The sequence below is a fragment of the Ranitomeya variabilis genome, chromosome 2 (genome assembly GCF_051348905.1).
Source record: "Ranitomeya variabilis isolate aRanVar5 chromosome 2, aRanVar5.hap1, whole genome shotgun sequence".
In the NCBI taxonomy this organism is placed as follows: Eukaryota; Metazoa; Chordata; class Amphibia; order Anura; family Dendrobatidae; genus Ranitomeya; species Ranitomeya variabilis.
In genome coordinates, this window is record NC_135233.1 from 496,673,043 (window position 1) to 496,696,391 (window position 23,349).

Consider the following 23,349-nt stretch of genomic DNA (forward strand, 5'->3'; position numbering starts at 1 on the left):
CAGCACAAAATTGTGGGCCTAAAAATGACTTTTGAATAAGCCACGCTTGTTCCCTTTAAAAGCTAAAGCTCGGTGCGCTCGGTATTTCTCAGCCTTTGTATTCTCATTTTTAAGAGATCAGCATCTGATGCAGCAAACTCAGTCAAGCAATGAACATTTCCAAAAGGAACAAATTGATGCAAGTGGGATTTCCTGCAGAGATGGGGGATTATCTGTCATATGTTGCCGGGTTTTTGCTATGCTTCTGTCCACTACTTAGGTCTCAGTGGCTCCAGCATACTTTTGAAGACAAGAAATTGCTGTAAAGGGAATACAGAAGACAAATGAGGCGATATGTAATGAGTGCAACTGTGGAAAACCTCTAAAAGAACCTGATACTGTGTAATCACTAATGATGGGGAATTACACAGGTCAACAAAAAAAAATTTTTTTTCTGGTGTCCAAAATATTTTAATGAATTTGGGGTATTTTTGGGGTGCTGATTCTGAATATGCTATCAGTTTTGCCAGATTGGCTCAAGTTTTTGACATTTTTGGTATCTTATTTATAGCACTTGTTGGTAAATGCGACGCATCATCTCATTAATTTCTTTGGATTAGTACTTGAACTGAGTAGTTCTCAATATAGTTTTGTGTTAATTAGTGTTCTAAAAGTTTGTTCATAGCTTGATTTTTGCACTAACTTTATGTTGTTGTCTGTTTTCCAGTGAAAAGCATGAACTCATCAAGAAGAAGTTGTCTTAACGATCCAGACTCATTCTGTTACATTTGTGGTGAATACACACTGCCAAAACATAGAAGAAACATAACAGACTTCGTAAAAAAAGTGTATTTTGCCTATCCTGAGTTAAAACATTAGTATTGTTGTTTCCAAATGATTATGAACTTGTTTTCTTTGCGTTATTTGAGGTCTGAAAGCACGGTTGTTTTTTTTTATTTTGACCATTTTTACTTTTCAGAAAAAAAACACAAAATTTATTGCTTGGAAATTCGGAGACATGTTGTCAAAAGTTAACAGACTAAAAGAACAATTTACATTTTACTCAAAAATATACCCATAAGGCCGGCGTCACACCTAGCGTATAAAAATACGGTCTGCAGAAGTGTTCATGAACAGTGATCCGTATGTCATGTCATTTAATGCAAGGATGCGATTTTTTTTCTCAAAAAAGTATCTGTATGGCATCCGTATCGTGTGGGAAAATCAGCTGGCATTTTCCCAGGCTGAAGAGTTCATTTGAGTTCATGCCGCCAGAGGGTGCCGTCACCGAAGCTCCGCTCCCTGCATTTCATTCATTCCCCAGTCGTTTACAGCCAGGAATGTCCGCATTAGCACTGCTCCCGGTAGTAAAATGTAAATGCCCCCAGATATGGATTACTGCGTGGGACTTGACTGTACAGCGGACAGGTATGGGATATTGTTGCTTTTTTATTTTGCATTTTTTTTACAGGAGAATGAGGGCTTCGCTTGAATTGAGCGTACAATAAAGACGTTAAAACCTGTGTGTTTATTTATTTAATTAAAAGACTTTATTCTTAATGTGTGTGTATTTTTTACCTTTTCATATTATTAGATTAATAATGGATAGGTGTCTTATTGACACTTCTCCATTATTAACCAGGCTTAATGTTACCTTACAATAGCAAGGTGACATTAACCCCATATGCCAATGCTACAGGGCAGTGGGAAGAGAGAGGCTAAGTGATGGAATAGGCGCCTTTTTCTGGGGTGGCTGAGGGCAGATGTTTTTAGCCGGGGGGGGGCAATAACCATGGTCCCTCTTTAGGCTATTAATATCTGCCCTCAGTCACTGGCTTTCCCTCTCTGGTGGAGAAAATTGCGCGGGAGCCCATGCCAGATTTTTCTGTGAATTAATCCTTTAAGTTAACACCTACAGCTCCAAATTTTTACACACACTACTAACATTATTAATGAGGGACATATATAAATCGAATGGATATACAATGGTTTATTATGTGTAAACCATGTCTTATATCCTGTCGGGTTCTGCAATGATTTTATAGAACCCGACAATTGAATTATCGTCTATTCTGCTATCTAACTCTCTATGAAATATAAAGATATATATATGTGTAAATGACATATATATATACACCTATACTATGTGTAGACATTTATTTTATCTATTCTATTGTAAGCTGTCAGTGTGATTTTACTGTACACCGCAATGAATTGCCGGCTTTTCTATAGAACACCGGTGCGTATTTCTCGCAAGTCACACTGATGGTCCGTGTGGTGTGTGAGTTTTTCTCGCACCCATAGACTTGAATTGGCGTATTTCGGGTGTAATACGGTGACAATCGCAGCATGCTGCGATTTCTCTCGCACATATAATACGGCCGAGAAAACAACGGATGATAGGAGCTGCCCCATAGATTAACATTGGTCCGAGTGCTATGCAATTTTTTATCGCATAGCACTCGTCCGAATTACGCTCTAGTGTGATTCCGGCCTAAAGAGAAAAATCAGACAAACTGAACATTTTGCAGTGGTCTCTTAATTTTTGCCAGAACTGTATATACAATAACTACCCCAATTATTATTATGGACTGTCTTAGGCTATGTCCACACATATAGGATTTGCATATTGTAAATCGAGATGTACAATAACAAATTATATTGTGGTACCGTGTTAGCCAGAAAAATCGATGTGAATACTTTTCTGCCTAATGATGACAAAAGTATTCTCGAGTGATACTTTTATTGGCTAACTAGAAAATAATATGTTTGCAAGCTTTCAGAGCACAGAGGCTACTTCTTCTGGCAGGATTAAAAATAAATTAACATGAAAAGGCACAACATTTAAGGGATACTACAGTAGGACATTTGTTCATGAGGTGGGAGCGGTGATGCCTCCTAAAGATAAGCCAAGGAAATCAAATTAGGCATTTTGTTAAGGTACCGTTACACTAAACGACTTACCAACGATCACGACCAGCGATACGACCTGGCCGTGATCGTTGGTGAGTCGTTGTGTGGTCGCTGGGGAGCTGTCACACAGACAGCTCTCTCCAGCGACCAACGATCAGGGGAATGACTTCGGCATCGTTGAAACTGTCTTCAACGATGCCGAAGTCCCCCTGCAGCACCCGGGTAACCAGGGTAAACATCGGGTTACTAAGTGCAGGGCCGCGCTTAGTAACCCGATATTTACCCTGGTTACCATTGTAAAAGTAAAAAAAAAAACAGTACATACTCACATTCTGATGTCTGTCACGTCCCCCGGCGTCCACAGGGTTAAAACTGCTTTCGGCAGGAGCGCTGGTAATGCACGCGCTGCTGCGGAGAGCTTCCATGCACTGAATGTGTCAGCGCCGGCCGTAAAGCAGAGCACAGCCGTGACGTCACCGCTGTGCTCTGCTTTACGGCCGGTGCTGACACAGTCAACCCTGTGGACGCCGGGGGACGTGACAGACATCAGAATGTGAGTATGTTCTGTTTTTTTTTTTTTACTTTTACAATGGCAACCAGGGTAAATATCGGGTTACTAAGTGCGGCCCTGCACTTCGTAACCCGATATTTACCCTGGTTACCAGTGAACACATCGCTGGATCGGCGTCACACAAGCCGATCCAGCGATGACAGCAGGTGATCAGCGACCAAAAAAAGGTCCTGATCATTCCTATCGACCAACGATCTCCCAGCAGGGGCCTGATCGTTGGTTGCTGTCACACATAACGAGATCGTTAGCGGGATCGTTGCTTACGTCACCAAAAGCGTGACGTTGCAACGATATCGTTAACGATATCGTTATGTGTGACTCAGCCTTTACAAATGGAGAGGCGGTGGGAATGAAGATTGTCTTAGTTATCTGGAGCCCATCTGGTGGAGGTGTGAATTGTGTCCATGTAGTGAGTCATAATCCAGGTGTTAAATTGAGTACTAGTGTCAAAGAATTGAACATCTTTGAATTCCCCAATTTTTTCTCTCACTGTCCTCCTTAAAATGACCTTTTAGTATTAAGACTTTTAAGTCTGTCATACAATGTCCAGGTCCAGAGAAATGTTTTCCCACCGGTGTGTCCATTTCATTCCTGATTGTGTGTCTGTGTAGATTCATCCTTGTTTGTAGATTTTGCATGGTTTCCCCAATATAGATACTTCCAGGGCACCTCGTACATTGTATCATGTACACCACACTGGAGGATGTAGATGAAAAGAAACCCATGACCTCATAGTCCTGATTTGTGTTTGGTACACGGACTATATTTGTTGGTAATATGTGGGGACAAGTTTTGCATTTTTTTTGCATTGTTACATGGGAATGTGCCAGTCACTGATGGTGATGAGAGGACACTTCTGACAAAGAGATTCCTCAAGTTAGGGGGCTGTTTATAGGAGAGAAGTGGTAGTTCTGGGAATGTCTTTCAATTTGTGGTCTCTGTGCAATATAGGTTGGAGATCAGCATCAATTTTCCTTAGGATGCTCATGTGGGGGTTGTATGTCACCACAAGAGGTACCCTGTTGTTGTCCTCCCTCTCTCTGTAATCCAGGAGGCTGCTTCTTGGGATCCTTGTAGCTCTGTGGATCTGCTCATCTATTACCATTGGATGCAGTGGATGGTATCCTTGTAGGAATGTGTTCCTCAGTGATCGCAGCTGTAGTTCCCTGTCTTTACTGTCTCCACAAATCCAAATGTACCTCAGAGCGTAACTGTAGATGATGGATTTTTTTGTGTGTCCTAAGGAAAATTGATGCTGATCTCCAACCCATATTCCACGGAGACCACAAATTGAAAGACATATTCCCAGAACTACCACTTCTCTCCTATAAACAGCCCCCTAACTTAAGGAATCTCCTTGTCAGAAGTGTCCTCTTATCACCATCAGTGACTGGCACAATCCGACGTAAAAATAAAAAGGGCAAAACTTGTACTCACATATTACCAAAAAATATAGTCCGCATATCAAACAAATCAGGACTATAAGGTCACGGGTTCCTTCTCATGTACATACTCCAACGTGGTGTACATGATACAATGTACGAGGTGCCCTGGAGGTATCTATATTGGAGAAACCATGCAAAAACTACAAACAAGGATGAATCTACACTGACACACAATCAGGAATTAAATGGACACACATGTGGGAAAACATTTCTCAGGAACTGGACATTGTATGACAGACTTAAAAGTCTTAACACTAAAAGGTCATTTTAAGGATGACAGAGAAAGAAAAATTTGGGAATTGAAACTGATAAAGATGCTCAATTCTTTGACACTAGGACTCAATTTAACGCCTGGATTTATGAGTCACATGAATACAATTCACTCCTCCAGCAGAGGGACTCCAGATAACTAGGAACATCATTCCCACTGCCTCTCCATTTGTAAGAAAATGCCTAATTTGATTTCCTTGGCTTATCTTTAGGAGGCATCACACCTCCCACCTCATGAACAAATATCCTACTGTAGTATCCCTTAAATGTTTTTTTTTAATTAATTTATTTGTAATCTGCCTGAAGAAGGAGCCACTGTGCTCTGAAAGCTGCAAACATATATTAATTTCTGGTTAGCCAAAAAAGGTATCACTCCGAGAATACTTTTGTCATCATTGGGCAGAAAAGTATTCACGTCTATATTGCAAATCCAACATTTAACTGCTATATGACCAGCAATGGAGTTTAACATTGTGATTTCTGCACAGATGTGTTGCGAGTGCTGCAGAAGATCATCAGAGGGATTAGCCCGATTGCCATTCAGTGGGGCTAATCCTTGGCCTTTTCATACAGAATCTGTGGGAATAAGTAGCATAAAACTTTTCTGTGGCAGATGTATTTCTGACCTGCAGCCAAAATAATCCTTGTGCAAATTCTCAGAAACCTCATAAACGTGCAGATGGTCATTGGATCTGATGCAAATTTCGGCACAGAATGAGCACAGGAATATACATTATGTCAGATCCAACACAGAGAGCACTAAATCCCTGGACAATCGCATATGTTATGTATATGGTCTGTCTGCCCTACGCAGCACTGCATCTACAAGAAGACTGCACCGGTGTTGTAGAGCCTCACACAACACAGAACGGAGTAGCTCATTGTGGGGACTGGGTAGGCGGGTAGTCTTTTTGTTCTAGTCAGTGCAGTATTCTGAGTGGGTATGAGGTGCACCATATTGTGAGGGCATCATAATTTGTGGGTTCACTATGAGGGCATCATCCCGTGGGTTGAGAGCACTGGTGAGGAATCATACTGTGTAGATTCACCGTGAGGGCATCATACTGTGTGTGCAGGGCACTGTAAGTGCCCACCACGGACAACATCTGCAAGGAGTTTGTATGTTCTCCCTGTATTTGCATGGGTTTCCTCTAGGTTCTCCGGTTTCCTCCTACATTCCAAAAACATACTGATAGGGATTCTAGATTGTGAGCCCCATCGGGGACAGCGATAATAATGTGTGCAAACTGTAAAGCGCTGCGGAATATGTTAGTGCTATATAAAAATAAAGATTCATTTTAATATAGTGGGGAATTATAATGTTTGGAGGGCATTACAATCTGCATGGGGCAACTTTTTGGGGGATCAAACATTGTGGGTGGCACTGTGGGAGTGATATGTGAATTGAGACTTTGGACCATCACACTGTATGGGGGGCACTATGGGGGCATCATTCTGTGCAGAATCCATTGTGGGGGGGGGGGGGGTGTCACTATAATTGTGGGGCCACTATGGGGATATCATACCATGTGGAGGGTACTGTGGGGACATTCTGATAGAATCATAGTTTGTGGAGCGGCACTGTGAGGTCATCACACTGTGTGGGGGGTATTGTAAGGACTGGAGGATTATATTGTGTGTGTGTGTGAGGGGGGACTTTCAGGACATCATTGTTTGTGGGGGAATGAACACTCTTACTTTGAGGGTGCATCATACTGTGTCTGTGGGGGGAAGGGCATTGAGGGGGCATCAAACTTTGTAGTGAAGCTCATGAAGGCGATATTGTCGTGGGAGGGAACAATAGGGATGCTTGACACAGTACTGGCACTGTATCAGTGTGGGAGTGCAAAAGAAATTGGGCATGGTTAGGGGTATGGTTATTGTAAAATAAAAATTCCCACCACTAGCGTGTGCATGTCACTCTATACTAGCTTCAAAAGTTGGGAAGTCTCCTATGCTGTTCTCTCAGCTAAAATATTTTCTGTAACCAGTACAGTCATGTTAGATGATCAGACTCCTTGGTCAGAGAGACAGGAAGTTCTCTCATCTGTCAATCAGAGGTGGGGAAGGGCCACAATATGCAAATAAGGAGGCATGACAGTGCACCATACTCTTAGCCATGCCAAAGGTGGAGCAAAGTCTCCACATTTGCATATGAATTAAAACTTATTTTCTCAGGCACCCTACCAGTAACATGTACAGTGCCAGTATTGTTGTTACAGGGGCTAAGTCCCCTAACAGCACTGTGTAGTCCATTTAAATGCTTTTTGGGGTGACAGATTCCTGGCATGGAGCAGCATGCAATGTATTGTAATACGTGCAAACTGTGGAAGAAAAATGTGCAAATTGTTTCAAAGATTTTGTTCCAAAAATATTTAGTTTTTCTTGTTCTGACATTTGTCTGGTAAGCATGCGTGTTTTTTTTTTTTTTTTGAGGAGGGGTAGAATTAAATTTTGCAAATTCCGGACTCTTTAGAAGCAAATTATCTGTCATGACAGGATGGTTCTGTCTCCATCCTGGTCAGGTCAGGGTTAATTCTAATCTGCCTCTCTTTGGCTCTGGGGCGGCTATTTACTGTTGGTAGTTCCTGGGTTTGATGTCGGTGATACTACCGTATACTCGGTTTGTTGTTGCTGACTCAGGTTACTCGTCCGTAATAGCTGTGGCTCTGTGCGTGTGAACTTTTGCTGTGTATGACCCGGTTTGTCCCCTGACTTTTGCCTCTGTATCCTGCGTTGTACTGTCCTGTCCTTCCTGGTTATCTGACCCCTTGGCTTGTCTCGGTTTACTCTCTGTCTTATCCCTAGGTACCATGCTGTCATCTGGTTTTTGACCCTCGGCTCTCTAACTATGTTTACGTTCTGTGCCCTTAACTCCACGCTCCCAGCTGCCTTCCCTGGCACGCATGGTGACTCCGCCACCCTGTCATCACGTGACTGCTTTGTTCCAGATCCTGTGCTCACTGCTTAGTCTTAGGTCCTTGTGCACTGCATGCCTTGTCCCCCACTCCCTGTGTTCATTCCTGTGCCCTCTGATAGCGCCCCCTAGGCTGCGTCAGTGACACCATCGGTGTCAGTACATTAGCACCGACCGTTTACATTTTTTCAGGGGGTTTGTGTGTTTGGGTGTTAGGGACCCGATGTGTGCTCTGTCGGAGCAGGTATCTAACCTGACTGAAATGATGTTGAACCTGTCAGTTGAGAAAAGAGTGTTGGTTCTCACCAACAGGTTCAGAGGGAGTTGGCAGATACAGTTACTATTGTTAGAGGGGTCTCTTCTTCGTCTGGCAATGTGGAGGTTACTGTATCTGATGTTTCCCTATCCTCTCCTGAACCCTCTGTCAAGCTTTCGGATACCTTTTCTGGGGATAAGAGAAAATTCCAAGTGTTTAGAGAGAGCTGTAAATTACTTTTTTCCTGTGTCCTTGCTCCTCGGGTGATGAGAGTCAAAGGGTGGGGATAGTTATTTCCCAGTTACGTGAGGGGCCACAATCCTGGGCTTTCTCCCTATCCCCTACCTCCCCTGAGAGAATGTCGATCGGTTCTTCGAGGCCTTGGGCCTAATTTACGATGAACCTGATTGAGTGAGATTGGCAGAGGATACAATTATGAATCTTACCCAGGGAAAGCTCTCTGCTGAGTGGTACTGTTCTGAGTACAGGCGATGGGCACCAGAAGTATCCTGGAACGACTTGGCACTCAGGGGGCTATTCCAAAGGGGTCTTTCTGAGCATTTAAAGGATGCTTTGGTCCTGCATCCACCACCTGATTCTCTGGAGGAGGACATGACCCAGACTGTCCGAATGGACCGCAGGCTGAGAGAGAGAGGAGTCGTGCAACGTGAAGAAGCTCCTCTGTTGCCTATGAAACCGGAACCTTTATCATCGGTTAAGCCCATGGAGGTGGGGGCTGTCTCCATGAAGGAAAAAGAGAGGAGACGTCACAGAGAGAATAAACTGTTTCTATTGTGGAGCCCCAGGTCATTGGATAAAGGACTGTCCCTCCTGCCCCCGGATTCCAAGGTCTCGGGAAACGACTAGGTCTGGGTAACTGCTGAGGAAGTTACCCAGACCCACAGGTACTTTTTTACTCAGTCTTCAAACTATTGTTAAAAGTGGAAGTTGGTGTGGACAATTGTTTTTTTTACCTCTTCTGCTTTTGTGGATTGCGGGTCTTCAGTAAACTTGATTGACTCAAGATTGGTAGCCCATTGTGAGATAGGGACAGTCAGGTTGGACAAGCCCATGAGAGTGGTGGCTACTGACTCGACCCCTTTCACCAAGGATGGGATCCATTCCGTTACCAAAGAATTCATCCTTAAAGGTGGGGTCTGTTCATCTGGAGCATATAGTGTTGTGAATTTACCTTTTTGGCTCCCTGTAGTGGTTACTAGTGATTTGACTCTGGGAATGTCTGCCATCCCTTGTATGCTCACCTGGGTCGTTAGGTCAGGGGTGTTGCTATATAAGCTCCCTGGACCTTCAGTTCAATGCCTGGCAACGTTGTAATCAGAGCTAATCTGTTGTGCTCTTGTCTACTGATCCTGGTTCCTGCTAGATTAAGCTAAGTCTGCTTTCTTGCTTTTTGCTATTTGTTTTTGTTTGCATTTTTGTCCAGCTTGTACATAATCTGTATCCTAACCTTGCTGGAAGCTCTAGGGAGGCTGGAGTTCTCCCCCCGAGCCGTTAGACGGTTCGGGGGTTCTTGAATTTCCAGTGTGGATTTTTGATAGGGTTTTTGTTGACCATATAAGTTATCTTACTACATTCTGCTATTAGTAAGTGGGCCTCTCTTTGCTAAACCTAGTTCATCTCTGTGTTTGTCATTTCCTCTTACCTCACCGTTATTATTTGTGGGGGGCTTGTATCCAACTTTTGGGGTCTATTCTCTGGAGGCAAGAGAGGTCTTTGTTTTCCTCTTCTAGGGGTAGTTAGTCCTCCAGCTGGCGCGAGACATCTAGCGACCAACGTAGGCATGTTCCCCGGCTACTTCTAGGTGTTGGCGTTAGGAGTAGATATATGGTCAACCCAGTTACCACTGCCCTATGAGCTGGATTTTTGTACTTCGCAGACTTACTTGTTCCTCTGAGACCCTCGCCATTGGGGTCATAACAGTTTGCCAGGCCAGTATTAAATGTTAAATGCATTGCAGAAGCGGGATTATAAGAAAGAAAATTCTGAGTTTTTTTTTTCTCTTTCTCATTTTTTTTTTCTTTTCCCCTTTACCACTGAGTGGCTTGTGTTTGCTGCAGACATGAATGTCCAGACCTTGATTACAGGTGTGGACCAGCTTACTGCTCGTGTGCAGGGCATACAAGATTATGTTATCAGAAATCCTATGTCAGAACCTAAGATACCGATTCCTGAACTGTTTTCCGGAGACCGATTTAAATTTAGAAATTTCAGGAATAATTCTAAATTGTTTTTGTCCCTGAGACCCTGTTCATCTGGAGACTCCGCTCAGCAAGTGAAAATTGTTATTTCTTTTTTACGGGGCGACCCTCAGGATTGGGCCTTCTCGCTGGCGCCAGGAGATCCAGCATTGGCTGATATTGATGCGTTTTTTCTGGCGCTCGGTTTGCTTTATGAGGAACCCAATCTTGAGATTCAGGCAGAAAAAGCCTTGCTGGCTATGTCTCAGGGCCAGGACGAGGCTGAAGTGTATTGCCAAAAATTTCGGAAATGGTCCGTGCTGACCCAGTGGAACGAGTGTGCATTGGCTGCAAATTTCAGAAATGGCCTTTCTGAAGCCATTAAGAATGTGATGGTGGGTTTTCCCATTCCCACAGGTCTGAATGATTCCATGGCCCTGGCAATTCAAATCGACCGGCAGTTGCGGGAGCGCAAAACCGCAAATTCCCTCATGGTGTTGTCTGAACAGGCACCTGATTTAATGCAATGTGATAGAATCCTGACTAGAAATGAGCGGAAAATTCATAGACGCCAGAATGGCTTGTGTTACTACTGTGGTGATTCTACACATGTTATCTCAGCATGCTCTAAACATCTTACTAGGGTTGTTAGTCCTGTCGCCATTGGTAATTTGCAACCTAAATTTATTCTATCTGTAACTTTGATTTGCTCACTGTCATCGTATCCTGTCATGGCGTTTGTAGACTCAGGTGCTGCCCTGAGTCTGATGGATCTGTCATTTGCCAAGCGCTGCGGTTTTGTTCTGGAGCCATTAGAAAATCCTATCCCGCTTAGGGGTATTGATGCTACGCCTTTGGCAAAAAATAAACCGCAGTTTTGGACACAGGTTACCATGTGCATGACTCCCGAACATCGGGAGGTGATACGTTTTCTTGTTCTGCATAAGATGCATGATTTGGTTGTTTTGGGTTTGCCATGGTTACAGACCCATAATCCAGTCTTGGACTGGAAGGCAATGTCGGTGTCAAGTTGGGGCTGCCATGGAATTCATGGAGATTCCCTGCCCTTGTCTATTGCTTCTTCTACGCCTTCGGAAGTTCCGGCGTATTTGTCTGATTATCAGGATGTCTTCAGCGAGTCTAAGTCCAGTGCACTGCCTCCTCATAGGGAATGTGACTGTGCAATAGATTTGATTCCTGGCAGTAAGTTTCCTAAGGGGATAAATAAGTCTATAATCACTGCACACTTTGCAACAAGGTTTATGCTTCCAAATAATGTGTGTTTTTATTATAAATGAAAAGGCGACAAGTATAGACGTTTCGGCCACTCTGTGGCCTTGATCACTGAGTCGCTAGAAAAAATGAAAACAAATATACATAAGACATATAATATAAATACAATATTTACAAAATTTACATTAAACATGATATACAGCATATCAGGCATCATAAAGGGTAGAGGACATGTCAACATAGCCTCTGTAGGGGTCTTTTGACAAATATGGGACACTCGTAGGGGACATGAGAGAGAGATATAGATGTTATAACGAAGAGACCTAATTGAAATGTTCAGGTCAGTGGGTGAACAGACAAAAACTACAGAATACAGAACAGTAAAAAGACATACCGTAGTCTAAATGTGTCACTGAGTGATGTTCGAGCGTCCTGGACCAGTAAGGGTCAAACTCTGGATAACCTGGTAAAAGTTAGTCACAGTGAGCTACACGTCATGCTGCAGTTTTAAGGGGCTATCATGCAGTGTAGTGAGGACCAGGTATGTGGGGGTACTCAGGTCAGGGTGCAGTTGGTGCTGAAGTGTAATATAGCCAGAGGGGTATGTGACTACATATCAAATAGTGGTGCATGATATGGAAAGGCATAGTAACTCCTGATTGTATATTGCACCAGCCCATAGGTCATGTGACATAATGGGGCAAAATATCGGAGAAAGAGGTGTATACTTACACCAGCAAATATGGTGAATGCACTTTCTTTGGTAAGGTGCAATAGTAGATCTGTATGAGCCCAGATAGTATAGATGCCACTATAATGGGAGAATATATGGACTTGAGTGACCTGACACCATAAATAAAGTATATCAGTGACATCAGAGTGTACTTACACCGGCAAATATAGTGGATGTGCCCTCTTTGCGCAATAACGGAGCTGTATGAGCTCAGAGTCCGGGTAAGGCAGGTGCCGCTATAATAGAATCAAATGTAAGAAATATGGCTTTGTGGGCAAAGCGTGTTGATAACGCAGGGGTGTACTTACATAAGGACCGGATACAGGGTTGTAGGGGTGCTGGCACAGCTGTGCCTTAGCAGTGGGACGCCTGGAGTAACGCAGGTTGAGCGCTCATTTGTAGCGCTCCTGGGTCAGGTGACCGGAAATGAATGGCCTGCTAGTGCATGCGCTGTGCGGTCATGATAGTTTGTTTGGGAAGTTGCCGGGCAACGTTGGCAGCTGCGTCGTGTCCCTTAGGAGAGACGACGAGGAACATCGGCGCCTGCGCCGTGTGCGGTGGGCGTACCTGCTGTGCGTTCATGATTGTTTGTTTAGGACGTTGCCGGGCAACGTCGGCAGCTGCGCAGTGTCCCTAAGGAGAGACATGACGAGGAACGTCGGCGCTTGCGTAGTGTGCGGTGGGCGTACCTGCTGTTGTGATGCTGGTAGCTGCGGTAATGTCAAATAGTAGTAGGAAGAAGAACGGAAGAATATTAAAGAAAAAGGGGTAAATGCATGTCCATGTAGTAGTGCCTCATTGATTCAACCACTTGTGTCTATTACTGGATGCATATGGGAAGACGGGGTACTTGATACAGAGTTGTATTTACTATAGTCATAACATCCAGATAGTGGCTAAAGCTGTGCAGATGAAACGCAGACATGCAGCAAAGGTTGAGGTAATTACAATGGTAGACATATACAGCATAATTGAAGCAGTTGAAAACACTAAATCATGCAGATGATCTACACAGAGCTCGAACATAAAATATAGAAAATGAATATAATGAATCCAATAAATCATAAAAGTAATATAATGTTGTAAGAGTTGAAAATAATAAATCATAAAATTAATATAAACAGAGCTTGAAATGCAAAATCCATAAATAAACATAATAAATCATAAACGTAATATAATGTTGTAGGAGTCCAAACCATAAAATTAGAGATAAATGACGGATGGGGAAAGGAAGGGAAAAATGAACGAGAAAAAAAAGGAAAAAAAGAAAAAAGAGAAAAGAGCAGAAAAGATCTGAAGTTCCGTCTTACCCAGTCAGAGTTAATTGCAAGAATGCGTAGATTAGGGAGAGTTAGTTCATCTAGGGAGAAAAGACAAGATATTAGACTAGCCAATCTATATCGCGGTTGAGGCCTTTAGGGTGGAGTGTGTCGAGGGTATAAATCCAATATGTTTCCCGCTGCTTCAACATTTGGATATGGTTCCCACCCCTCCTCGGTCTGGTGACCCTTTCAATCACCTGAAACCTGAGCTGGGCTACATTGTGCTTAGCCTCCTTGAAGTGTGCTGGTAGGGGCAACCACGTTTTTTCACACCTGATTGTGGACTTGTGGGCAGAGATTCGGTCCCTGATGGCCTGGGTAGTTTCACCTACATATAGTAGGCCACAGGGACATTTAACAATGTAGACCACAAAGTTTGACTCGCAGGTGTAATACTCCCTTATCCGATACGATTTACCCGTTCTTGGGTGGACCACTTCGTTTCCTTTAATTATATTGGAGCAGCACATACAACTGAGGCAGGGGAATGTACCTGTTCTTATCTGACCGCTCAAGGTTCTGGTACCCATCGCTCTCCCTGGGCCTAGGTCAGCCCGGACCACCCTGTCTCTAATGTTTTTAGGACGTCTTGTACACATCAGGGGAGGATTCCTGAAGATGTTAATGTTGGGGTATGCCCTGTGTAGAAGGGGCCAGTGTCTCCGAATGAGGTTATGGACCCTAAGCATAGAGGGGTGGTGATAGTGGACGAATGGTATCCTGGGGGTTTTGTTGGTCACTGCTGGACTAGTTGTGCTTTCATTGAATGCTCTCGTGGATTCTGTTTCAAGTAATTGTACCGGATAGTCACGGGCCCTGAATTTCTTTGACATTTCATTTAGTCTCATTTCCCTTGTGGTGGGGTCAGAGACTATCCTAGAGACCCTCTTGAATTGGGACCTAGGAAGACTGTTTTTGGTGGCCGTAGGATGACAGCTGCTGTATAGAAGTAGGCTATTACAGTCTGTGGGTTTGGTATAAATGTCAGTGCTTAGAGTGCCCCTATGGTCCTTGATGACCTTGGTATCCAGAAATGCGACCGTATCCGTCTGGTAGGTAATGGTAAATGATAACTCAGGTCTGATGGTGACCTGAGTTATCATTTACCATTACCTACCAGACGGATACGGTCGCATTTCTGGATACCAAGGTCATCAAGGACCATAGGGGCACTCTAAGCACTGACATTTATACCAAACCCACAGACTGTAATAGCCTACTTCTATACAGCAGCTGTCATCCTACGGCCACCAAAAACAGTCTTCCTAGGTCCCAATTCAAGAGGGTCTCTAGGATAGTCTCTGACCCCACCACAAGGGAAATGAGACTAAATGAAATGTCAAAGAAATTCAGGGCCCGTGACTATCCGGTACAATTACTTGAAACAGAATCCACGAGAGCATTCAATGAAAGCACAACTAGTCCAGCAGTGACCAACAAAACCCCCAGGATACCATTCGTCCACTATCACCACCCCTCTATGCTTAGGGTCCATAACCTCATTCGGAGACACTGGCCCCTTCTACACAGGGCATACCCCAACATTAACATCTTCAGGAATCCTCCCCTGATGTGTACAAGACGTCCTAAAAACATTAGAGACAGGGTGGTCCGGGCTGACCTAGGCCCAGGGAGAGCGATGGGTACCAGAACCTTGAGCGGTCAGATAAGAACAGGTACATTCCCCTGCCTCAGTTGTATGTGCTGCTCCAATATAATTAAAGGAAACGAAGTGGTCCACCCAAGAACGGGTAAATCGTATCGGATAAGGGAGTATTACACCTGCGAGTCAAACTTTGTGGTCTACATTGTTAAATGTCCCTGTGGCCTACTATATGTAGGTGAAACTACCCAGGCCATCAGGGACCGAATCTCTGCCCACAAGTCCACAATCAGGTGTGAAAAAACGTGGTTGCCCCTACCAGCACACTTCAAGGAGGCTAAGCACAATGTAGCCCAGCTCAGGTTTCAGGTGATTGAAAGGGTCACCAGACCGAGGAGGGGTGGGAACCATATCCAAATGTTGAAGCAGCGGGAAACATATTGGATTTATACCCTCGACACACTCCACCCTAAAGGCCTCAACCGCGATATAGATTGGCTAGTCTAATATCTTGTCTTTTCTCCCTAGATGAACTAACTCTCCCTAATCTACGCATTCTTGCAATTAACTCTGACTGGGTAAGACGGAACTTCAGATCTTTTCTGCTCTTTTCTCTTTTTTCTTTTTTTCCTTTTTTTTCTCGTTCATTTTTCCCTTCCTTTCCCCATCCGTCATTTATCTCTAATTTTATGGTTTGGACTCCTACAACATTATATTACGTTTATGATTTATTATGTTTATTTATGGATTTTGCATTTCAAGCTCTGTTTATATTAATTTTATGATTTATTATTTTCAACTCTTACAACATTATATTACTTTTATGATTTATTGGATTCATTATATTCATTTTCTATATTTTATGTTCGAGCTCTGTGTAGATCATCTGCATGATTTAGTGTTTTCAACTGCTTCAATTATGCTGTATATGTCTACCATTGTAATTACCTCAACCTTTGCTGCATGTCTGCGTTTCATCTGCACAGCTTTAGCCACTATCTGGATGTTATGACTATAGTAAATACAACTCTGTATCAAGTACCCCGTCTTCCCATATGCATCCAGTAATAGACACAAGTGGTTGAATCAATGAGGCACTACTACATGGACATGCATTTACCCCTTTTTCTTTAATATTCTTCCGTTCTTCTTCCTACTACTATTTGACATTACCGCAGCTACCAGCATCACAACAGCAGGTACGCCCACCGCACACTACGCAAGCGCCGACGTTCCTCGTCATGTCTCTCCTTAGGGACACTGCGCAGCTGCCGACGTTGCCCGGCAACGTCCTAAACAAACAATCATGAACGCACAGCAGGTACGCCCACCGCACACGGCGCAGGCGCCGATGTTCCTCGTCGTCTCTCCTAAGGGACACGACGCAGCTGCCAACGTTGCCCGGCAACTTCCCAAACAAACTATCATGACCGCACAGCGCATGCACTAGCAGGCCATTCATTTCCGGTCACCTGACCCAGGAGCGCTACAAATGAGCGCTCAACCTGCGTTACTCCAGGCGTCCCACTGCTAAGGCACAGCTGTGCCAGCACCCCTACAACCCTGTATCCGGTCCTTATGTAAGTACACCCCTGCGTTATCAACACGCTTTGCCCACAAAGCCATATTTCTTACATTTGATTCTATTATAGCGGCACCTGCCTTACCCGGACTCTGAGCTCATACAGCTCCGTTATTGCGCAAAGAGGGCACATCCACTATATTTGCCGGTGTAAGTACACTCTGATGTCACTGATATACTTTATTTATGGTGTCAGGTCACTCAAGTCCATATATTCTCCCATTATAGTGGCATCTATACTATCTGGGCTCATACAGATCTACTATTGCACCTTACCAAAGAAAGTGCATTCACCATATTTGCTGGTGTAAGTATACACCTCTTTCTCCGATATTTTGCCCCATTATGTCACATGACCTATGGGCTGGTGCAATATACAATCAGGAGTTACTATGCCTTTCCATATCATGCACCACTATTTGATATGTAGTCACATACCCCTCTGGCTATATTACACTTCAGCACCAACTGCACCCTGACCTGAGTACCCCCACATACCTGGTCCTCACTACACTGCATGATAGCCCCTTAAAACTGCAGCATGACGTGTAGCTCACTGTGACTAACTTTTACCAGGTTATCCAGAGTTTGACCCTTACTGGTCCAGGACGCTCGAACATCACTCAGTGACACATTTAGACTACGGTATGTCTTTTTACTGTTCTGTATTCTGTAGTTTTTGTCTGTTCACCCACTGACCTGAACATTTCAATTAGGTCTCTTCGTTATAACATCTATATCTCTCTCTCATGTCCCCTACGAGTGTCCCATATTTGTCAAAAGACCCCTACAGAGGCTATGTTGACATGTCCTCTACCCTTTATGATGCCTGATATGCTGTATATCATGTTTAATGTAAATTTTGTAAATATTGTATTTATATTATATGTCTTATGTATATTTGTTTTCATTTTTTCTAGCGACTCAGTGATCAAGGCCACAGAGTGGCCGAAACGTCTATACTTGTCGCCTTTTCATTTATAATAAAAACACACATTATTTGGAAGCATAAACCTTGTTGCAAAGTGTGCAGTGATTATAGACTTATTTATGTTGATGGGATTACTTCCCGTTCACTAGCACCTTACTTCCCTTGATCGTGTGCTAGCCATCTCTATACTTGTCCAGTTTCCTAAGGGGAGACTGTTTAATTTGTCGGTACCTGAACATACCGCGATGCGTTCATATATCAAGGAGTCTCTTGAGAAGGGGCATATCCGTCCTTCTTCTTCCCCTCTTGGTGCGGGATTCTTTTTTGTGGCCAAAAAGGACGGATCTTTGAGGCCTTGTATTGACTATCGGCTTTTAAACAAGATCACTGTCAAATTTCAGTATCCTTTGCCGCTGTTGTCAGACTTGTTTGCCCGGATTAAAGGTGCCAAGTGGTTCACCAAGATAGACCTTCGTGGTGCGTACAACCTTGTGCGCATTAAGCAAGGCAATGAATGGAAAACCGCATTCAATACGCCCGAAGGTCATTTTGAGTACTTGGTGATGCCATTTGGGCTCTCTAATGCACCTTCAGTTTTTCAGTCCTTCATGCATGACATTTTCCGGAAGTATCTGGATAAATTTTTGATTGTTTATCTGGATGATATTCTGGTTTTTTCTGATGATTGGGACTCGCATGTGGAGCAGGTCAGGATGGTTTTTAAGATTTTGCGTGAAAATTCTTTGTTTGTTAAAGGCTCAAAGTGTCTCTTTGGTGTACAGAGGGTTCCCTTTTTGGGGTTCATTTTTTCCCCTTCTGCTGTGGAGATGGACCCAGTCAAGGTCCGAGCTATTCATGATTGGACTCAACCCTCGTCAGTTAAGAGTCTTCAGAAGTTCTTGGGTTTTGCTAACTTCTACCGTCGTTTTATCGCAAATTTTTCTAGCGTTGTTAAACCATTGACTGATATGACCAAGAAAGGCTCTGATGTAGCTAACTGGGCTCCTGCTGCCGTGGAGGCTTTCCAGGAGTTGAAACGCCGGTTTACTTCGGCGCCTGTTTTGTGCCAACCTGACACCTCACTTCCCTTTCAGGTGGAGGTGGATGCTTCGGAGATTGGGGCAGGGGCCGTTTTGTCGCAGAGAGGCCCTGGTTGCTCTACTATGAGACCTTGTGCCTTTTTCTCCAGGAAGTTTTCGCCGGCAGAGCGAAATTATGATGTGGGCAATCGGGAGTTGTTGGCCATGAAGTGGGCATTTGAGGAGTGGCGTCATTGGCTCGAGGGGGCTAAGCATCGTGTGGTGGTCTTGACTGATCACAAAAATCTGATGTATCTCGAGTCTGCTAAACGCCTGAATCCTAGACAGGCCCGCTGGTCATTGTTTTTCTCCCGTTTTGACTTTGTGGTCTCGTATTTACCAGGTTCTAAGAATGTGAAGGCCGATGCTCTGTCTAGGAGCTTTGTGCCTGATGCTCCTGGAGTCGCTGAACCTGTGGGTATTCTTAAGGAAGGAGTTATCTTGTCAGCTATTTCTCCTGATCTGCGGCGTGTGTTGCAGAGATTTCAGGCTGGTAGGCCTGACTCTTGTCCATCTGACAGATTGTTTGTGCCTGCTAAATGGACCAGCAGAGTCATTTCCGAGGTTCATTCCTCAGTGTTGGCAGGGCACCCGGGAATTTTTGGCACCAGAGATCTGGTGGCCAGGTCCTTTTGGTGGCCTTCCTTGTCAAGGGATGTGCGGTCATTTGTGCAGTCCTGTGGAACTTGTGCTCGAGCTAACCCTTGCTGTTCTCGTGCCAGCGGGTTGCTCTTGCCCTTGCCTGTCCCGAAGAGACCTTGGACACACATCTCTATGGATTTCATTTCTGATCTTCCGGTGTCTCAGGGCATGTCTGTCATCTGGGTGATATGTGATCGTTTCTCCAAGATGGTCCATTTGGTTCCTTTGCCTAAGCTGCCCTCCTCTTCTGATCTGGTTCCTGTGTTCTTCCAGAACGTGGTTCGTTTGCACGGCATTCCTGAAAATATTGTGTCGGACAGAGGATCCCAGTTTGTTTCCAGGTTCTGGCGATCCTTTTGTGGTAGGATGGGCATTGATTTGTCGTTTTCGTCCGCTTTTCATCCCCAGACTAACGGACAAACGGAGCGAACTAATCAGACTCTGGAGGCTTATTTGAGGTGTTTTGTCTCTTCTGATCAGGATGATTGGGTGACCTTCTTGCCGTTGGCTGAATTTGCCCTTAATAATCGGGCTAGTTCCGCCACCTTGGTTTCGCCATTTTTCTGCAACTCTGGTTTCCATCCTCGTTTTTCCTCGGGACATGTGGAGCCTTCTGACTGTCCTGGGGTGGATTCTGTGGTGGATAGGTTGCAGCGGATCTGGAGTCATGTGGTGGACAACTTGAAGTTGTCACAGGAGAAGGCTCAGCGTTTTGCCAACCGCCGCCGCGGTGTGGGTCCCCGACTTCGCGTTGGGGATTTGGTATGGCTGTCTTCTCGATTTGTTCCTATGAAGGTCTCCTCTCCCAAATTTAAGCCTCGCTTCATTGGTCCTTACAAGATATTGGAAATCCTTAATCCTGTATCCTTTCGCCTGGATCTTCCAGTGTCGTTTGCCATTCACAACGTATTTCATAGGTCCTTGTTGCGGCGGTACGTTGTGCCTGTGGTCCCTTCTGCTGAGCCTCCTGCTCCGGTGTTGGTTGAGGGCGAGTTGGAGTACGTGGTGGAGAAGATCTTAGATTCTCGTCTCTCCAGGCGGAGGCTTCAGTACCTGGTCAAGTGGAAGGGCTATGGTCAGGAGGATAATTCCTGGGTGGTCGCCTCTGATGTGCATGCGGCTGATTTGGTTCGTGCCTTTCACACCGCTCATCCTGATCGCCCTGGTGGTCTTGGTGAGGGTTCGGTGACCCCTCACTAAGGGGGGGGTACTGTTGTGAATTTACCTTTTTGGCTCCCTCTAGTGGTTACTAGTGATTTGACTCTGGGAATGTCTGCCATCCCTTGTATGCTCACCTGGGTCGTTAGGTCATGGGTGTTGCTATATAAGCTCCCTGGACCTTCAGTTCAATGCCTGGCAACGTTGTAATCAGAGCTAATCTGTTGTGCTCTTGTCTACTGATCCTGGTTCCTGCTAGATTAAGCTAAGTCTGCTTTCTTGCTTTTTGATATTTGTTTTTGTTTGCATTTTTGTCCAGCTTGTACATAATCTGTATCCTAACCTTGCTGGAAGCTCTATGGAGGCTGGAGTTCTCCCCCCGAGCCGTTAGACGGTTCGGGGGTTCTTGAATTTCCAGTGTGGATTTTTGATAGGGTTTTTGTTGACCATATAAGTTATCTTACTACATTCTGCTATTAGTAAGTGGGCCTCTCTTTGCTAAACCTAGTTCATCTCTGTGTTTGTCATTTCCTCTTACCTCACCGTTATTATTTGTGGGGGGCTTGTATCCAACTTTTGGGGTCTATTCTCTGGAGGCAAGAGAGGTCTTTGTTTTCCTCTTCTAGGGGTAGTTAGTCCTCCGGCTGGCGCGAGACATCTAGCGACCAACGTAGGCATGTTCCCCGGCTACTTCTAGTGTTGGCGTTAGGAGTAGATATATGGTCAACCCAGTTACCACTGCCCTATGAGCTGGATTTTTGTACTTCACAGACTTACTTGTTCCTCTGAGACCCTCGCCATTGGGGTCATAACAATATAGCCTGTTTTGTTCTGGACAACCTCCCTGCAAGTTTGGTTTTGGGGTTTCCTTGGTTACAATGTCATAATCCAGTCATTGACTGGGAGGCCCGGGAGATTGTTAAATGGGGACCCAACTGTGAAAACAAGTGTCTGAATTCTGTGTCTGTGTCATCCATCAGTCTGGAGGGTATTCCAGAGTACTTGAAGGACTTTGAGGATGTGTTTTCCGAAAGTCAGGCCGAGGAGTTACCACCGCACCGCCCTTTTGATTGTGCCATCGACCTGGTTCCTGCGGCTAAATTGCCTAAGGCCAGATTGTTTAACCTTTCTGATCCTGAGCGGGCCGCCATGAAGAAGTACATATCTGAGAGTGTTCGCAAGAGGTATATCCGCCCTTCCATGTTTCCTGTTGCTGCAGGTTTCTTTTTTGTAAGAAAAAAAGATGGTGGTCTCCGCCCATGCCTTGACTTTCCGGAACTTAACAAGATTACTGTAAGAAACACATATCCCCTCCCACTGATTCACGATTTGTGTAATCAATTGTCTGGGGCCAAATGGTTTTCAAAACTAGACTTGCGGGGGGCATATAACCTTATCCGGGTGCGGGAAGGGGATGAGTGGAAATATGCATTTCTCACCTCAGAAGGACTGTTTGAACATTTAGTTATGCCCTTTGGTTTGACCAATGCTCCTGCGGTCTTCCAAAACTTCATCAATCATGTGTTCTCTGATTTTATTGGGTGGTTTGTGGTTATATACTTAGATGACATTCTGGTTTATTCATTTGATAAGCAGACACATATTGGTCACCTTTGGGCGGTTCTTCAAAGACTCAGGGAGAACCAACTTTTTGCTAAACTAGAGGTATGCTCTTTTTTGTCCAGGAACTGCCTTTCTTGGGGTTCATTGTCTCTAGTGAGGGGTTTCATATGGATCCCAAAAAGATGCAGGCCATTATCGATTGGATGCAGCCCTGGGACCTGAAAGGCCTTCAGCGCTTCTTGGAATTCACCAATTATTTCTGGAGGTTTATTAAAAGGTTCTCTCAGGTGGTCAAGCCCCTCACTGACTTGACACAGGAGGGGGCTGATGTTAAGAACTGGTCTGCCTCAGCGGTAGCGGAGTTTCTGACCCTGAAAAAATGTTTCATGACCCCAGTTCTGGTTCAACCTGATCCATCTGAACTCTTTGTGGTAGAAGTTGACTCCTCGGAGGTGGGGGTGGGGGCGGTGTTGTCCCAGGGGCCCGTCAATTTGATCAATCTTAGGCCATGCGCATTCTTCTCCAAGAAGTTCTCCCCGGCGGAAAGAAATTATGATGTGGGTAATCAGGAACTTCTTGAGGTTAAGTTAGCCTTTGAAGAATGGGCGGTTCATTCCATTACTGTAGTTACTGATCACAAGAACCTGGCTTATATTGAGTCTGCTAAAAGGTTGACCCCTAGGCAAGATAGATGGTCACTTTTTTTTTCCTGGTTTCAGTTCTCGATCACTTTTCGTCTGGGATCCAAGAATGTGAATGCCGATGCCTTGTCTCGGAGTCTGGATCCAGTTTCCCCCCGAGCCTCCATCCTCCATTCTTCAACCCGGGGTGGTGGTGGCTGATGTGTCGGCAGGCTTGGAACGGGAGATTCGGGAAGCCCAGTCTCAGGCTACCCCGTCCAAGCTGGTGGAAAAATTGTTCCCGTTCAATTTTGACTCAGAGTCCTCTAGGAGT

General features: G+C 44.6%; 1 protein-coding gene and 2 long non-coding RNA genes across 4 annotated transcripts in view; 1 reads left to right on the plus strand and 2 right to left on the minus strand.

Annotated features, from left to right (window-relative positions):
* Positions 1 to 23,349, minus strand: part of SYT12 (synaptotagmin 12) — a 197,109-nt gene that overhangs the window by 84,321 nt on the left and 89,439 nt on the right. The window lies entirely within an intron of this gene.
* Positions 11,780 to 12,720, minus strand: LOC143809663 (uncharacterized). Its single transcript, XR_013222368.1, has 3 exons — positions 12,515 to 12,720; positions 12,177 to 12,245; positions 11,780 to 11,901 (listed from the first exon to the last, which is right to left on the minus strand). It is a non-coding gene; the product is annotated as an uncharacterized LOC143809663 (long non-coding RNA).
* LOC143809664 (uncharacterized) lies at positions 17,124 to 18,126 on the plus strand. Its single transcript, XR_013222369.1, has 3 exons — positions 17,124 to 17,329; positions 17,599 to 17,667; positions 17,943 to 18,126. It is a non-coding gene; the product is annotated as an uncharacterized LOC143809664 (long non-coding RNA).